Source organism: Gymnoscopelus microlampas (genome assembly GCF_963454915.1).
Source record: "Gymnoscopelus microlampas genome assembly, chromosome: 18".
Classification (NCBI taxonomy): Eukaryota; Metazoa; Chordata; class Actinopteri; order Myctophiformes; family Myctophidae; genus Gymnoscopelus; species Gymnoscopelus microlampas.
Genome location: NC_139955.1, coordinates 30,345,075 through 30,349,835, shown reverse-complemented (window position 1 = coordinate 30,349,835; position 4,761 = coordinate 30,345,075).

Here is a 4,761-nt window from a genome sequence, read left to right as displayed (position 1 = left end):
TTCTCTGTCCGATTTCTTTTCTGCTAGTTTTATGAGAAATATCCTGCCACTTAAATTTAGCCAGGATACACACATTTATTCTTTACAATGCTTAATCAAACTATGACCACATGGGGGAGTTATAGGCCTGGACTAGTGAGCTGTGGCAGAAACTGGAGATAATGTTCCAGATCAAAAACTCATGTAAATGAACTGAAGGCTGAGGACCATATCTTTTTTTTTTATCCACTTCTAGGTCTCTCTCCCACCCTTTCCAATTCCTTTGTCCGTCTCTCTCTGACTCATTTACAGTATTTCAATTTACCCCCCCCCCCCTTCTCACAATTCATCCCAGACATTGCCAGTACAGTCCTGCAATGTGTTCAAATGTTTTAACAGGCTTTTTGATTAATACAGAAAAACAAATATTTTTTTCTATCGATTAGTCACCCCATGGAGACTTGAATTCATGGATATTTTTTAGTTTTTGTCGCATTCCTAAGCCAATAATTTCATGACCAGCGGACCGGTAGGCAATGGTTCCGGTAGGAGACACAATGGAGACTCTTTGTGTCTCCTACCGGAACCGCTGCCGGTAATCAAATTATAAGTCATTTTGGGGGTGAACTATCCCTTTAACATAAGCCTAAGAGAATTTCACTTGTTTAATATACTGTACATTACAACCATTAATACTTTATTTCAGCTGTGGATTTTGAAGCTGACACTGTATGTGGTATATTCAACTTAAATGTCAATTGTGTGTGGTTAAAAAATCAAGACAAAAAAATGTTGTTTTGTGGAGATTCCATTTTTGAACAGAATGCATGAATATCATAAGCCTTTGTTTACTACTGGGCTCATTTTCTTAATTTATCCCAAACTAAAAAGTTTCATTGGAACCCCCTCTCCATGGCAGAGGTCATTTCTGGGTTGGCCTACAAAAATACATCATCCCTGTAGCACTCTATTCCCTTCTGCCTGACGGACAATCTCCACTGTTGCCCTGGGGAGGGTGTAAACAACTATGTGCCTCCCCTTCTTGCCAGGTGCTTGTTTTGATTTGGACTTTCACCCAGGAGAGCCTAACGCATGCTAGGGTTCACTGTCTCTCCCAAATTCCCTCCCTGCTGAAGTGCCCAAACAAGCCAGTAGGAGGCGCTAGTGCAGGACACACCTGCTGGTTTACCACCCATGAACACTGGAGCACCCAGGCATGCCAGAGGCACAGCTACCAAACCCAGGCTTCTGCGGTGGTGGTGCCGCCTGAATGCACGTCCCTCAATTTAACTTACGTAAAGATGTAAACCACAACTTTTAGTGGATAAAACATTTGACCAATCTGTGTGATAGAGTATGTAATGCCATATAATTAACACAACTGTAGTTGGTCTATCTGCTCTTCTATTGACAAATGTTTATCCTGTGCTTTTAAGCCCGTAAACGAGCGCAAACAAAGTTGGTTCTGACAATATAGAACATCACCAAACCCAGTACTGTTTGTTTTCTAAATAAAAATGTCAACTTCCTATTGATTTTGCTATTTTTATTAGGAAGAAAACCCGAACTGGATCCGGACCTTCCAATTGTAAAATCAGTTGTTCTATATTGTCTGAATCAGCGTTGTTGCGTTCGTTTACGAGATAAGAGAGCTCCTCCACAGTGGTTTTGCCATACAATGTAAGTCAATGAGGAGCATATTTTGAATTATCAATTTCTTGTCAATGGAGAAATTATTTTGTATTTCTTGCCCACCTTTGGAGTTGCATCATGGCAAGGTAACTACACAAACCAAACCTCTGCCAAAGTGGTCTTGCCCTTTAAGTTAATAAAAAAGTAAAAATGACTAACAAGTTATACACTCCAATCCAAATTGACTAAAACAGAAACCAGTATAACTGCTAAATGGACATTTTTCACAGCAGCGATTTTGACGGATAAATAAAGCAGCATGTAATAATGTTAATTGTGAGTTTTTCATTTAGGTGTTACAGGAGCTGATTATGCTGGCACACAGTAACACCCAAATGAAACATACCCACAATTAATATTATTACTGTACGGTACCTTCCTCTTCACCTGTCAAAATGTCTACTGTGAAATGGGTCTATTGTGAGAGTGTGTGAAAGATATCTTCTACACAGTAGTCTACTGTCTGTCTGTCTGTCTCTGTCTTTTATTTCCCTTCTTTCCCTTCATTTCCCACATAACTGTCATTCACCCTGTGCTGTCTCCATCTTTAACATACTTCCTTTTTCTCCTGTCTCCTGCTCACTCCCTCTCTCACTTTGTCACTTTCTCCCTCCTCGCTCTCTCTCTCTCTCACGCTCTCTCCAGTCACTGTCTGTCTCTCAGACTGACCTAGATTTGGACAGCCTCTCTTCAACACACACACACACGCGCGCGCGCACACACACACACACACACACACACACACACACACACACACACACACACACACACACACACACACACACACACACACACACACACACACACACACACACACACACACACACACACACACACACACACACACACACACACACACACACACACACACACACACACGTGTGCACAGAGCTCCCACTGGTGCCTCAAATCCTTGAAACCGGTTGAATTTTGATGTGTTCTCAAGGTCCGGGGATGTGGTTGGAATTTTGATAGTGAGAGCTTGAAACTCTGCTTCGATTTATTTATCTTTTATTTCTTTTCAGGGCCACGGTGTAGGTTTTCGAGGCAGTGCAGCTGAATTACCCAGTGATGTTTTACATAACACAGAGCGTCCATCATGTTTCTCCCAGCCACAATAGTCATACACTTTGAACATGGAACCAACAGGCTACACAGTCAAATCCTCAGTGTTAATTCATCCGTTTGTAACTCAAAGAGTGTACAAATGTAACCTTTACGGGTCCATTTGGTTACATTCGTACACTCTCAGAGTTAAATTAACATGTTTTCACAGCTTATTGTCTCGTGGTCATAAAGTAAATCGACCCTCTGCTCTCAACTCTTGTCCTGATCTCTCCTTCCCACTCCTCTCGCTTCGTTTCCCCTGACCTCGTCTCCACTCTTATCCTTTCCTCCCTTCCCAGTCTGTCGTCCTGTCTCCTCTTCCCTTCCCTTCTCCCTCTCCTCTGTCAGTAGCTGTGTTTGTACTGGTGGAGTCTGATATAGAGTAGTGCTGGCATGTTGCCCTGGAACACAGTAACACAAAGGCATACAGTACCCACGCACGCACACACACGCACACGCAGCAACATGCATGTCCTCAAATTGGATGTGATACACCAGTTGTCAACTGGACCAGCGCACACACATACACAAAACATATACATGTCACATGTGCGCAAACATGGGCTGATGCATGCGTTCTACTCCCTGGATTCTATATGAGCACCATGAAAAGAAGGAACACACATACAGAGCAGCACACACAAAGTAACACACAAACTGTCATAAGTGTTGCTTGCAGGCAGCATTACTAACCTCATTTTCAGACCTCATATATTTTCTGAAATATGACCACGAGTAAAAAAAGAAAGAACAGAACGGGAGTGTCACAGAGACTGTGCACATGCTCTGTAATCATCACACTATATCAGGGGTATCAGGTTTTTCAACGGGAGACATTTTTGAAAATATGAAAATACCGTAGGGCCAACTGCATCTCCTTTCATAATGTACATTTGGACCATAACAAAGTCACATACAAATGAATAATTTCACACATTTTTTTATTAAACTACAGTGTAATATCAATATATAGTATTTTGTTGGCAGTGTAGCCAATGTACTTATCTGTGCTGTTAAGGAAACCAAAACATTTCTTGCACTACATTTGGCTGTAGCCAAATATGATCGGTGTGAAAAGGTCTCTATGAAAATCATAATAGAATAAAATACAAATGGCCTTTCTTTCACAATTTGAGAATGAGATGACATAAGGAACAAGTAGTATACCGTAGGAACCCTTACAAATTCTACTGAGAAATAGCTGCCCAGGTTCATTTCAAAATACTCAGACACTTCAATGTATGAATTTGACATGACTACTAGTGTGCCATGAATAATATATTTTCGGACGGAAGCCGCAGACCATTTAAAATTTGCCCTCGTGCCACGACTGGCCCCCGTGCTGGACTTTGGACATGTCTGAACTATATAGAGCAGTAATGGAAAATCTAGTTTGTCTGTTGTAGTCCTTTTAAAGCTGCAATCCAGAATCATATCAATGAACAAAAAGTTATTTTAACCGTTCTGTATCGTAGAGTATGTTAATCCTACTATAATTCTAGTAACCTCTGTCCTGGTGAAGCTGTCTGTAGTGGTGAAGCCGGTTCTCCTCAGTGGCTGGAGCAATTGCTCTGATTTTGCACACAGCCATTGACCATTACCATCTGAACTTAACTGTGAAGCCCGTTTTTCAATTTCATCAAATCTCAGCTTCTTATTAGCGTTTATGTGTGAAAGAATGTCGCCTCCCGGGTTGCCAGATCATGTGCGCATATCCCCCCAAGGATGCGTCGACCGGGTATGGTCTAGTACAATATAACTAGCACATTGTTTCCCTACTTCCATTGACATATTTTGACACTGGTGTCAGGTAAGACACTTACTGGTTGGCATGTAGTACTGCCTAAATCTCATATGCGTTAACATTCAAATCTCAGGCATGATATGAAAGTTATATGATTTACGCTTTGAGTAAACTGAATACAGTGAATGCAACTGTTTGTTGAAAGTTATGAATGTGTAGTTGACCAAATTGATTGATTG